General features: G+C 37.8%; 1 protein-coding gene across 3 annotated transcripts in view; it reads left to right on the forward strand.

The window, feature by feature from the left end:
• The window catches only part of adcy2a (adenylate cyclase 2a), a 157243-nt gene that overhangs the window by 911 nt on the left and 141250 nt on the right, over window positions 1-15082 (forward strand). The gene's annotated exons all lie outside the window — the stretch shown is intronic.

Here is a 15082-nt window from a genome sequence, read left to right on the forward strand (position 1 = left end):
GTCATGGGTAATTAAGCATAACGGATTAAAAAGTAGAAACTATTAACCTGCCAGCAGTTACTTTTATTTTTGACTCCTATTAAATTTTGCTCGGCTGGAGCAAAATGAAAATCCTTGTGAATTTAAACTTATTGTTAATAAGATTGTGTATTGTCCATTAGCTGTGGAATTTGTATTATATGAAAAAAAAAAATAGTTCTAATAAACTCTGTACATTTAAGTACAGAGCATAGTTTATGTATGTTTTATTTATTTATATTGCTGACTTCCATTTCAAAATGAACATCCTGGTAATCACATGTTCAGGTTTTGTGCTGATACTTCATAATATGGTACCACAGATTCAAAAGTTTGAAATTCTACAAGATTCTATATGTGCCATTTGTAAATGAAGCTTAAGGAGAGACAGAATCTGTAGCGTTGTCATGATGTCTGAATTAATATATTGCTGGCTCACATGTTGACACATTTTACACTTTGCCAGAAGTTGAGGTATTTTCATCAGCATTTGCGTAAAATGCAGAAGTCACATTGACAGGATACATAAGCAGGTTGCTGCCATGCTATTTGAAATTTGTTTTCTTTTTCCCTTACATTTAAAGCCATGTAAAACATATCTGGAATATACAGGGAAATGTACTGTAAGTGTTTTTCACCTGATTAATTTAGCTCTAATGCATTAGGGAAATCCGGGAGTGAATAAGTAAGTGATATTTCACAGTATGACATCAACCCCATGTGTAGATACACACTCTCAATGCATGCACTACTTTCTTTCTTGTCTTTTGACTGCCTGACCTAAATCTCACATCACAGTGGCTGTTGAGCCTGCCTTGAATTGGTGCAATGCTCTCTGTGACTACCATGGTTGCACACATCACATTGATTGTGAAAAAGCCTTGGAGCAAGATTGCACTCTCAGGGCATATTTTTTTAATCTATTTTATTTTATGATCATACTCTGAATCCCTGACGATTTTCTCCCCCTATGACCTGTTTTCACTCAGCCTCACACATGCGATAAGTGGCTGCAGGACTAACGTTCCCCCTACATGCTTTGTTGAATTTAGTAGAAGATTGTGCTTGTGGGTTTTGCCAGTTGCAGGCTTGCTCTGTGTTCTCTGTGACAAAATAGATAGAAAAGCATTACCATAACATCTTGATGTTGTAATAGTCTTTGGTAGTTTTCCCATGCTATTAGTGGTTTTGTGTGTTCCAGCAATTAATTCTTCAATGTTGAATTTGGCGGCAACAGTGGGGATTACAGAAAAGAGAAGCAAATGTTATGTCTGTGAAATAGCCAGATAAGATGCCATCAAAATATGACACCATGACTTTTAACAAAGCATTTTGTAGCACTTTTTAGAAGAGTGTGGATAGAGAGGTGACAGCAGAGGTTTAGTGTTGCTCTTAAGTGAGAAAATAATTGCACAAAATGTAGCTGATAATCAGGCTGTGTCTTGTTGTCTTACTTTGTGGCTGTAATTATAGTGCTATGGGGTGACAAGGGTTTTCACAGGCATCCTGGGCTCTTTAAACACTGAAACCATAAGAGACACCTTCTTATTGGAGCTTGAATCCATTTAGATGTCCAGTCTTGTGTGTATTGTGGGCTCAGTTTTAGAATGCTGAGTTACTGTTTGTTACACTTATCTATAGCTCTTTTCCAAAACCTGAGCTTTCTAAAGAAAAAATATTGTATGGCATCACACTTGAACTACGTAGTACAAAGTTTGTTACAAAAGGTAGACAAGTTAATTATGTTGCCGCCTAAGATACCTTATTTTAGTTAAATAGAAATATATGAAGATAGATGATAGAATGCAGTAAGCTAGGTTTAAAATAATAACTGTACACTGCATTTGATCATGATCCAGACATTGAACGTCTGTTTATTCACCAAGCCATTTCGTGTGTGTTTTCACAGTCTTGTTTTTGTTTATAGTTTTCATAGTCTTGTTTCAGTGTCTAGTTTTCATAGTCTTATCTTAGTTTATAGTTTTTATAGTTTAGTCTTTTTCTTGCCTTGCCCTGTTACTTGTGTTTTGACCCTTTGCTCTGGATTCTTGATTACCCCTCTTGCTTAGCCTTCTGGATATTGTTCGTTCAATGAAAACCCATGCTTGCCCTAGGAATATTCTTTATCTTACTCTCTATATACCTGTTTGCCAGTGTTTGACCCATGCCTGTTATGACCATATCTCTGTGTAATAAAAGCTTGCACATGGATCTGCCCGTCCCACGACTCGTCAGCCCCGTTACACATTTAATAATGAAAAATCATTAATTCATAATGTAACGTAACTGTATTTTAAATTATAATTGTAAAATAACTGTACAATCCTTCAAGCATTCTTTCAGATTATGGAAAATAAGTGAACAATGCAACCATCACTAATCTATGTAAAAGTCAAAAAGTCAATGGAGCATTGCTGGTCTCACTTTTTTGATTTCGATATCATAATTCTATATCATAATTCAAAAAGATTGATGGACTCCTGGCAAAACAGTTACTGTAGAGGTCATAGGCTATAGGCAATTTACTGAACGCAATAAATGCTTTAACTGTAGTTCTGTTCTATGTGCTTTATAGATAACTATCTAAAACGTTGGTCATCAAATCCAGGGTTGTGAAGTCAATGAAGTCAACTCAATGAATCGAGTGTAAGGATGATAGGTCAGCTACATTAAAAAAATGAATTTATTTTATTTTACTTTACAATGTTTCCTGAGGTGCACTTATGTCAGAATTTTAATACGTAAAAAAAAAAAAAAAGAAAAAAGAAAAATCACTCTATTTAAATGAGCGATTCTCTCTCAATTCTTTGTCATGGCTAGTGTATATGACCATTGCATTGATTGGCTAACATCTTTTTTGTACTATTACAACATTTGTACTATTACAGCTGCCAAAATAAACTAATTTAGAAAATATTGATTACAACACTATATGGGTAGATCTACTTCCTTTGCATAAAACTAATCACAGTCATGCATCTTACATTTCTATTTCTTTAAAGTCACAAATGCTTTCATCGTATAGAGTGCAAACACAATGTAAATAAACGTGGCCTATAAATATTGTGGTGGCACTTTATTTTAAAGTATGTGTTCTTCACTGATACATACATGGCAAATATCTTGTACATGCAAGCAAATGAGTAGTAACACAGGGTACTTACCAGAAGTGTATGTACATGGTAACAAGTAAGAAACATGGCTGTACTGAATATAGTAATACATGCCTGGTAATTAGAGACCTGCGTGGGACTGTTTTTTTAAACCCACACAATTATTAACACACTGAACATATAACCAGGCCCGTCCACTCCTGCAACCTACATGTTCCACTTAGTGATGGGAAGTTTGGATCATTTTACTGACTCAGACTTAAAAAAGTCTTCGGGTTCAAGTCATTCTTTAATCACGTGACAGCCCCGTACACTACCAATGCAGTCCGAGCCGGAAAGAGAATTGATTAGTTCATCTCATGAGTCTTCGGGTCGAGTCGTTCCTTAATTACTGACAGACCCATACGCGATTTCTGACATTTCTGTCAGTGTGTTTTGTTACTGTTTCTTCAGGATCTGTGGTGTGTTATTATTTTATAAATAAATAAAGCCCCGTTATAAATAAAATATTTATGAATTTTTCTTTTTGACTGTCTATCAGTAAATAAACACTAGGCTATATAATAATTGAGTGTCAGCGTCAGTTCTGGCAGGCTGGATCCGGGTGACTGCAGTGACCCTCTGATCTGGATACAGACTGGATCTGGTGGCCACGGTGACCTCGGAACAAGAGAGAAACAGACAAATATTAGCGTAGATCCCATTCTTCTAATGATGTAGAAGGTACATAGGGTGTTATGTGAAGTGTTTCCGGTTCCGGTTTTGGATATTAAAAAGCATATTAGTATGTTATGTGTATGCCAGGTTAAAGAGATGGGTGTTTAATCTAGATTTAAACTGCAAGAGTGTGTCTGCCTCCCAAACAATGTTAGGTAGGTTATTCCAGAGTTTAGGCGCCAAATAGGAAAAGGACCTGCCGCCCGCAGTTGATTTTGATATTCTAGGTATTATCAAATTGCCTGAGTTTTGAGAACGTAGCGGATGTAGAGGAGTATAATGTAAAAGGATCTCATTCAAATACTGAGGTGCTAAACTATTCAGGGCTTTATAAGTAATAAGCAATATTTTAAAATCTATACGATGTTTGATAGGGAGCCAGTGCAGCGATGACAGGACCGCCCTTATGAAAATAATATGGTCATACTTCCTGGTTCTAGGAAGAACTCTTGCTGCTGCATTTTGGACTAGCTGTAGTTTGTTTACTAAGCGTGCAGAACAACCACCCAATAAAGCATTACAATAGTCTAACCTTGAAGTCATAAATGCATGGATTAACATTTCTGCATTTGACATTGAGAGCATAGGTCGTAATTTAGATATATTTTTGAGATGGAAAAATGCAGTTTTACAAATGCTAGAAACGTGGCTTTCTAAGGAAAGATTGCGATCAAAAAGCACACCTAGGTTCCTAACTGATGACGAAGAATTGACAGAGCAACCATCAAGTCTTAGACAGTGTTCTAGGTTATTACAAGCAGAGTTTTTAGGTCCTATAATTAACACCTCTGTTATTTCTGAATTTAGCAGTAAGAAATTACTCGTCATCCAATTTTTTATATCGACTATGCATTCCATTAGTTTATCAAATTGGTGTGTTTCACCGGGCCGTGAAGAAATATAGAACAGTAAAAGCTAACACCATGTTTCCTGATGATATCTCCCAAGGGTAACATATAAAGCATGAAGAGTAGCGGCCTTAGTACTAAGCCTTGAGGTACTCCATACTGCACTTGTGATCAATATGATAAATCTTGATGGCGGTCATATAAGTACGATTTAAACCATGCTAATGCACTTCCACTGATGCCAACAAAGTGTTCAAGTCTTTGCAAAAGAATGCTGTGGTCAATTGTGTCAAACGCAGCACTAATATCCAATAAAACTAATAGAGAGATACACCCACGATCAGATGATAAGAGCAGATCATTTGTAACTCTAAGGAGAGCAGTCTCAGTACTATGATACGGTCTAAATCCTGACTGGAAATCCTCACATATACCATTTTTCTCTAAGAAGGAATATAATTGTGAGGATACCACCTTTTCTAGTATCTTGGACAGAAAAGGGAGATTCAAGATTGGTCTATAATTAACTAGTTCTTTGGGGTCAAGTTGTGTTTTTTTTTTTTTATGAGAGGCTTAATAACAGCCAGTTTGAAGGTTTTGGGGACATATCCTAATGACAATGAGGAATTAATAATAGTCAGAAGAGGACCTATGACTTCTGGAAGCACCTCTTTTAGGAGCTTAGATGGTATAGGGTCTAACATACATGTTGTTGGTTTAGATGATTTAACAAGATTATACAATTCTTCCTCTCCTATAGTAGAGAACTGAATGGAACTGTTCCTCAGGGGGTCTATAGTGCACTGTCTGATGTGATACTGTAGCTGGCGGCTGAATGGTTGCAATTTTATCTCTAATAGAATCGATTTTAGAAGTAAAGTAGTTCATAAAGTCATTAATGCTGTGGTGTTGGGAAATGTCAACACTTGTTGAGGCTTTATTTTTCATTAATTTAGCCACTGTATTGAATAAATACCTGGGGTCATGTTTGTTTCTAAAAGAGAAGAAAAGTAATCAGATCTAGCAGTTTTTAATGCTTTTCTGTAGGATATGTTACTTTCCCGCCAAGCAATATGAAATACTTCTAGTTTTGTTTTCTTCCTGCAGTGCTCCATTTTTCGGGCTGCTCTCTTTAGGGTGCGAGTATGCTCATTATACCATGGTGTCAAACTGTTTGCCTTAACCTTCCTTAAGCGTAAACGAAGCAACTGTATTTAAAGTGCTAGAAAAGAGAGAGTCCATAGTTGCTGTTACATCATCAAGTTGTTCTGAGGTTTTGGATATATGCTAAGGAATTTGGATACATCAGGAAGATAACTCAAAAAGCAGTCTTTTGTGGTAGAAGTGATGGTTCTTCGATACTTGTAACAAGAAGTAGAATTTACAATTTTGGCTTTATTAATATTTATTAATAACACTTTCAGCTGATCTGCTCCAGCTGATCTGCTCCAGCTGGTTAACTCCCCTCACTGCTCAATTGCCAAAGCTCAAACAAGGCGCCCTATTTAAAGCACATTCAGTGCTCATACAGGCTGCTGCTCGCTTCTGCTGCCCACCACCTTCCCAGCTCCTCCTTATGCATAACGTGGCATTTGCTTTATGTTGCCTGCTCTGTTCATGGGGGATATTTTAGCTCTCACAGTCCTAAACTGCTTGAGCGTTCCCTAATGCTGCTGCTGCTGTCCTCTGACTCTCTGCTATTTCATGGTGCTCATGAAAGGTCAGAGGACTCCCTGAACAGAGCCATACCACCAAATTTAAATTCAGGAACATCAACTTGTTTGCAATCTATTCAATAAAAATTCTAAATTATTTTTATTGTCTGTGTTCTCTTGACTTAATGGACCTGACAGAAATATAAGAATACAAGCCTACAATACAAAGCATTTATAGACTAGTTTGTTCACTTTTAATCCAAATGTAAGTTTGCTGGTATAATAATTGCTTTTCCTAGGCAAACTTGACATTTTGGTCTAATATATGTACAGGAAGATTGCTCAAAAAGGACAATGACATAAATTAAAAGCAAATAACATTTTTAATCCTAAACAAGAAACACTACAGTTCTTTAGTCTAATCTGAAGGTCATTTTTGAAGATTAGAATCAACTGTAAAAAAAAAAAAATAATAATCTTCTTCTTTATCAAAGTGATTTCGCCATCGTCATTCAAGAATGACAAATCACTAGTTCACTCCCTTGTGAATGTACACAAATAGGTACTCAGTCTAAATATTCTTTCAAGTTAGCATCCAGGGGTGCGTTTCCCAAAAGCATCGTTAGCCAACTTTGGTTGCAAGTTCCGTCGTATTCAGAGTTATTGACCCTATGCCCTATTCCTTTCGAAGATTTCACCATAAAGGGCCAGACTGTAAAGGGCCTGATGTTAGGAGGACCAGACTGCAGAGGGCCTGATGTTAGAGGACCAGACTGGAGAGGGCCTGATATTGGAGGCTCATGGTGGAAAGGGCCTGATGTTAGAGGCCCAGGCAGGAGGGGGCCTGATGTTGGAAACCTGAACTTTGAAGGCAAAGGCCTGTATCTATACCTCCAAGGATCCTCCTATTGCAACAGGCCCCAGGATGGCCAAAAATGTATCTTCCTCTGTAGGGAGAGGAGGAACTGAATTGATAACCCATCAGTCTTGTTTGCTTCCCTTTTACATGCCGCAGCCCTATGTTTTGTCACACTTGCGAAGTCCCTCCACTTATTCCTTACTTCTACTGGGCTTTGTTCGTATTCATAGCCAGCATCATTTATTTTTTGAGTGATTTCTGCCCAGATTTTATTTTTGTCAGCATTTGTAATGCTATTTTTCAGCTTTGAAAATAGCTGGACTTAATTTTTTCCCACTACCTCCAAAAGAACTGCAATTTCATGCTTTGAAATTTGGGTTTTTCATGTAATTTTCATTAACACATAGCTGAATGGCACGGAGACTTAAATAGGAAATATTTAGCAAAAAAGCAACAGGTGTCCATAACAGTAAATCACAGTTTTTTCAAAACCTATCTTTTTTCTTAGGTGCTTAAGTTGGCTCAGGTCCCACGTGTCTCACTCTCTCCACACAAAGAGGCTTCCCTCTTTCTCTTCACCCAGTCTGACCATTGTCCCTCTGCCAGAATGAGTGATCTGGTCTAGTTCATTGGGAGTGATGAGGAGCTGCTGGATGACAGCCTGTCATTAACAGTCTCAGACGCGGAGGAGCTTTCGGGATGGATGCTGAATTATTTCATGTCCTCTTGAAAGCCATTAAGAAGCTGGGATTGGATTGGTCTTCCCCAGAAGAGCCCTCCCGTAGCCATCTGGACAAGTGGTTCCTGCCGGGGCAAAGTCCCTCGTCAGCAATCCTCTCCTTTTTTGCCCAGAGAACTGGTAATTTTTTTCTGGAACTGAAAGATGCCGACTTTCCTATATAGTTATCACCCCCATCACAGGCCATTCTTGAGATTCACCTTCGAGTGGCTTATCAATATACAGTCCTTCCCTTCTCGCTGTCTTTGGCTCCACACACTTTTCGAAGTGCATGGATGTGGCTCTTTACCCTCTGAAAAAGGCATATCAATGTTCTCCACTACCTCAACAATTGGCTTATTCTGGCCCTATTCTGGTCACTACCTCACAAAGCCCTCCTCCTCAGCCATTTGGAATACCTGTGGCTCAGGGTGAACTTTGCCAAAAACACACTTTCCCAGTTAGTGAGTTTTGTTCCTGGGAACAGTATTCGACTCAGCTCAAATCAAAGCGAAGGACACAACAGAGTGCGCCCTGAACATACGGTGACTTGCTGCCTCCTTCAAGGTTAGTGCCTCTTACCCACTAAAGAGGTTTCAGAAAAAGCTATGCCGTGGGTTTCATCCCACGTTTCGTGTCATGGACGCTTGATTATCAGGGTAAATCAGGCCTGGCCCTGACCCCCTGGATGAACACTCAATGGATGGAACAGGGAGATCCCCTGGGAATGGTCTACCGGAGGTGATTTCAACAGATGCTTCCAACACAGGTTCGGGAGCTCTGTGTGAAGGGAAACCAAAATTGGGCCACTGGTTCACAGCGGAAAGCATCAACTGCCTCAAAATATTGGCAGTATGGCAGGCCTGTCAAACCTTCCTAACAGACCTCAGGGGACTTCATGTCTTGGACATCATGTCATGGACAGAATGTCAGTGGTTTCCTACATAAATTGCCAGTGGGGACTGTCCTCGAAGCGGCTCCTTGTACTAGTAGAGTGCCTCTTGGAATGAGAGCAGCACACGTTTTGGGCATACTGATCTTTAGAGCAGATATTTTGTCATGAAGCAAGTTCCCCTCAGAGGAGTGGATTCTTCATCTGCAGAAAGTTCAGAAAATCTTTGCAGGGCGGAAGTACAAAGCAGATTCCAAAAGTTAGGACACTGTACAAATTGTGAGTAAAAAATGAATGGAATAATTTACAAATTAAAATTTTATTCACAATAGAATAACATAGGGACTTCATTGTTCACTTCATGCTTTTTTTACACGCGAAACATGAACACATGTTATATTGCACACTGTAAACACAATCAAAGCATCAAAAAAGCATGAAAAGTTGGACCTTTAAACATTTTGTGTAATTTTATTTAATTTCATTGGATCCACTTTATATTAAGTGGCCTTAACTACTATGTACTTACATTTTAATTAATAATTTAGTACAATGTACTTATTGTGTACATACATGTTTTTACATTGCACTGTAACAACAATGAGTTGTACATAGTAATTAACTCAAATGATATATAGGGAATTTGAATAATTAATCAGGAATTTGATTAAATTATATCTCAGATGACAGTTACATTAAATTTGATTGATTATGAAAAATAGCTCAATTGCCTATAACAATAAATAATCACAGGGCACTGTAACTTACTCATTAATATGTCAATATTACATTCTTCATATCAATTATTGTGATATCTCTTACTGTAAATTACTGCAAATCAAACCGTGGTATGTCCAGCAAACCACTGTAGACCTATCAATTTTCAATAAAGTTATCACACCTTATAATTCAAGGAAAAGTATTCTCTGGCCATGAAAATATTATCCTATCCTTATGATAAATTTAGTTTCTAAATTTAGAGCTTGTAGCTATAGATCAGACACATCTCAGTGACTCGTAATGTGAGTGGGGTGGAGTCCAAGCCAATCGTCAGTATATGGGTTTTTAATAATTAAACTAGTAATACATCAAACTACAAATCACACAGAGTAAATATGCGTACGACAATACAAACAGTAAGCTTTATACAATACATAACGAATCCAAATAAAAGAGAGAGAGAGAGAGAGAGAGAGAAAATAGAATGAGATCACATAAGGAGCTCAGGTATGAAAATCATAGTCAGTAACTTTTGGAAGCCAACAACAAATCAGATCATAACAACACTTTAAACCAGCATTTAAATCTCCATAGAGAAAGTGATACTTGCAAAAGTGTCCCATGTGCATGGCGTGTGCCGGAGGCCACGTGACGCGCGTGCACGCTTCGCTGGATCTTTGCGTGAGCGTGGAGCACGTGGTCCTTTGTTCTGTCCTCGCGCGGTATTTGAAAGGTTCAACAAACAATGTCCCAGAATTCGTCTTCCTTGCGTGGAGAGGCGAATAGTTGAATAAACTTAGTAAAGAAAAGAAACGAACAAAACGAAAGCTCTCTAAAGGAGCCATTAAAATGGCTTTTTCTCTCAGCCCCTGTGCTGAGGGGGTTTGCGCTATGAGCGCGGCCTATGGCCGCGCGGAAGCAACGTTGGAGAGCAGCGTGTCCGAGAACGGAGAAAGAAGAAGAGCAAGAAGAGAGAGAGGCGGACCTTGTTCGGTCGTTCTTATGGCTTGAAATGGTTCACGCCCCTTTTTCGCGTAAACAGCCAATGAAAGTCCGCGATCTGAAACGGAGGGAAAAGTTCCTTTGTCTCTGAAAAGACAACCCCCCGGTGATCTAGTGCCTGTCCGATTCCATCAGGGATATTTCTAGCAAGTTTGTACTTCAGATTACATACATTTCCTTACTTTGTTCTAGATAAATGGGTCTGTCAGAGCATGACGATTAGAACAAGACTAGACATAATATATATATGATCAAAGATCTAATTTTTAGATCGAATTACACATTTAAAGATTTGCTTAACACATGATAACACTGCAGATGTTGGGAAACATCTAAATGTACCAAAAGGGAATACGTAATACATTTATACAACATAAAAACTAACAGGTAACGAATTCATTCCATAGAATGCATTGGGGAGAAGATTTGGCTTCTCTCCTCTCCAGTTTGGTCGTAAAGTTTTACGACCTGCAAAGATGGGGGTTGCAGAAACGTGGTTCTCTTTGAGGAGGTTAAAGTGAGGAGAGACATTTCCTAAAGTATGAGCTTGCAACTTATACTCTTCACATAACAAGGATTAACCATTTTATGCAATCCATAAACAATTAAAATACACATTAATAATAAAATGAAAGTAAGGAACTTATACGAAAGGTTTCCTTTGCCTCCAGTGTGTTGAAGGAATTTGGGTTGGGGGTTTTCGTTTCTTCTTTGAAGCTCGCATGGGCATCGTAAATAATTTAAGTCCAGCCAGGCACTTGGTGCAAAAAGAGTTTCATTTGGAAAATCTGAATTAAACATGAATCGATGATCTGCATATCTGTTACAGTACTTATATTTAAAAAAAAAAACTACTTGTAATTACATCTGTATTTAATTTCTGTAATTACATTTATAATTACACTGTTGACCCATACTTTACACCTTAACCCACCCTTAAATTTACCCATACCTCCAACCCTCTCCCCAACCTTACCCCTATCCCACCTCAATAGCAGCAAATGTGTTTTAAAATACAATATGAACACAATAAGTACATTGTACTTATTTTTTATGTAAGTACATAGTAGTTAAGGCCACCTAATATAAAGTGGGACCATTTAAATGATTTCTTTTTTTTTATATTAATGTAGCACAGATATACTGCAATGTGAATTTTTTATATATATATATATATATATATATATATATATATATATATATATATATATATATATATATTCATTTAGCAGATGCTTTTATCCAAAGCGAATTAGAATAGTAAGTGTTAAAGTTAGAGGGTCAAATAAAGATGGAAGAGATGGGTTTTAAGCTGATTCTTTAAGATGGCTAAGGACTCAGCTGCTTATTGGGGAGGTCATTCCACCAGGAGGGAACACTTAATTTAAAAGTCTGTAAAAGTAACTTTGTGCTTCTTTGGGTTGGCAAAATCAATTGATGTTCACTTGCAGAACGCAAGCTTCTAGAGGGCACATAAGTCTGAAGTAACAAATTTAGGTAAATGGGTGCAGAGCCAGTGGTAGTTTTGTAGTCAAACATCAATGTTTTGAATTTTATGCGAGCAGCTATTGGAGGCCAGTGGAAATTAATAAACAGAGGTGTGACGTGTATTCTTTTTGGCTCATTACAAATTGAAAAAGAAAGGAAAAAGAAAAAAAAAAAAGGAAGAAAGGGCTTGATCTTCTTGATGTTGTATAAAGCAAATCTGCAGGATCGGACAGTTTTAGCAATGTGGTCTGAGAAAGTCAGCTGATCATCAATCATAACTCCAAGGCTTCTAGCTGTTTTTGAAGGAGTTATAGTTGATGTGCCTAACTTGATGGTGAAATTGTGATGAAACGATGGGTTTGCTGGAATCACAAGCAGTTCTGTCTTGGCAAGGTTGAGTTGAAGGTGATGGTCCATCATCCAACAAGAAATGACTGTTAGACAAGCTGAGATGCGAATAGCTACCGTCGGATCATCAGGATGGAATGAGAGGTAGAGTTGAATTTCAACAGCATAGCAGTGGTATGAAAAGCCATGTTTCTGAATGAAAAAACCTAATGATGCCATGTAGACTGAGAAGAGAAGTGGTCCAAGAAAATAGCCCTGAGGCACCCCAGTAGTTAGATGTTGTGATTTGGACACCTCACCTCTCCAAGATACTTTAAAGGAACTATCTGATAGGTAAGACTAAAACCATTGAAGTGTGGTTCCTGATATGCCTTTTGTCAGTAGGGTTGATGGGAGGATCTGGTGGTTAACTGTGTCAAAAGCAGCGGACAGATCAAGCAGGATAAGTACTGAAGATTTGGATTCCACTCTTACCAGTCTTAGAGCTTCAACAACTGAGAGCAAGGCAGTCTCAGTTGAATGTCCACTTCTGAAGCCAGATTGGTTGCTGTCAAGGAGGTTGTTGGGTGTGAGAAATGTAGAGACTTGGTTGAACACAGCTCGTTCAAGTGTTTTTGCAATGAAAGGAAGAAGGGGAACTGGTCTGTAGTTCTCTAAGAGAGATGGGTTGAGGGTGGGTTTCTTAAGTAGTGTAGTAATACGAACCTGTCTAAATGATGAGGGAAAAACATCAGTGTGGAGGGATGTGTTGATGATGTGAGTGAGTTCAGGTACAACTGCAGGAGAAATGGCTTGAAGGAAATGAGATGTAATAGGATCAAGCGGGCAAGTAGTAGGGTGATTATAAAGGATGAGTTTTGAGACTTCTGCCTCAGAGAGTGAAGAGAAGGATGTAAATGAGTGTATGTTTGATGGTGATATGAGCTTGACTGATTGTAGTGTGAAAAATGTGCACTCATGTGTTTAATTTTATTAATGAAAAATGTGGCAAAGTCATCAGCTATTAGAGATGAAGCAGGAGGGGGAGGAGGATGACAAAGAAGTGAGGAAAATGTTTTTAAAAGCATGCGAGAGTTAGATGAATTGTTAATTTTGTTATGGTAGTATGTCCTTTTAGCAGAGGAGACATTAGCAGATAAGGAAGATAGGAGTGACTGATACACATTAAGCTCAGTGGTATTTTTGGTAGTATGGTTAATTGTGTCAAATATATATATATATATATATATATATATATATATATATATATATATATATATATATAAAAGAGGTGGGCATAGATAAATTTTTTTAATCTAGATTAATCTCACTGTGACCTTGAAATCTAGATTAAAATGGCTCATTCGAATTCTGCCGAAGGCATTCAGAATATGTGTTACCCAAATAAAATTGACAAACAGTAAGTCTTTGAGAAGGGGTTTATCAAGCTAGGTGGTGCATTAGAAAAGGGGCTCATCTCCTGTTTCCAAAATGTATCACAAAGTGCTTGAAAAAGCTGTAAACTAATTCCACATTGCACAAGGTGCAAACAACATTACTCCTGTTTCACACCAATGTTTAAGTTTTTTTGTCAAGTTTGTAGGTGTCAAGCTACAGAAACCAAATAATAGCACTGGATAGTCTTCAATGTAAAAATGTAATATACAATCAAACCTACATTTATTCAGACACATTCAACATTTCTCACATTATTACAGTTTTGCTATATATATCAAAAATTATATCTGGCTTCTGAATAATTTTTGGTTTGACTGTTAAAACTACAAAGAAATTCAGTCAAGAGCAGTGAGTGATTTTCATTTTCATTTTCTTGGATTATCATGATAGTAGCCAGTAGCTAAATTAGGCGAGGTCACTTTAAGAGACGATGAACGCATCCAATATAATACACATCCCATTTTTTTCCTCAACTGTTTACTTTCACTTAAGAAATAACTGACATTTATTTCGAGCATAATTTCCAAGGTGAGTATTTTGACATATTTTGTATGTATTTGTCGGCACAAGAGCAAAAATAAGCAAATTCGATGTTCTAGTGTTTTGAGACGCCTTTCTCTGCGTAAACCCTGAACAGAGATTTGACCTCTCTCTCATGCGCACCTAACACGGCACGCGCTACTCTGTTCAGCTTTTCCGCGTCTTGTGTTTGGACGCTTTAAGCGGTAGCTATGGCTTAACAACACGTGAGAAAGATAAGCTTTCGTGACGATGCGCAGCAGTGGCCCGTCAACTGTCCTGAGCATCTTTTTAGGCTGGCCTCAGCGAGTCAGTTTTATAAAATATCAAGGTGAAAGTCATCATAGCTTGCTCAGTATAGACCCAGCTCCCAACTTTGAGAATAGATTAATGGCGATATTTGACTCGAGGCTTGAGACTTTCTTGGACTTGAATTGACGTTTGACTTTTCCCACCTGTGCAATGTAATACATTAATTATATTCATGTTTATTCAATATTGTGAAGTGCATTATTTTTTCAATGTTAGGCATATGGTCACATAATAATCATTACAATTTAAACCTAATGACAATTTAAACTAATGACAATTTTGCTTGCCAGAAAGGCTGGAGCCAACCTCCATATACAGTAAGTAGGCTTGCAGTTGACATTTTATCAGAATCATACGACTGAAGAGGCAGTCATAGATTAGCGTGCAGCTTTCAGCATGGCCAGTGACACATTGCTTGGTTCCCTTATCCTAGGGA

The sequence above is a fragment of the Carassius auratus genome, chromosome 16, assembly GCF_003368295.1.
Source record: "Carassius auratus strain Wakin chromosome 16, ASM336829v1, whole genome shotgun sequence".
Classification (NCBI taxonomy): Eukaryota; Metazoa; Chordata; class Actinopteri; order Cypriniformes; family Cyprinidae; genus Carassius; species Carassius auratus.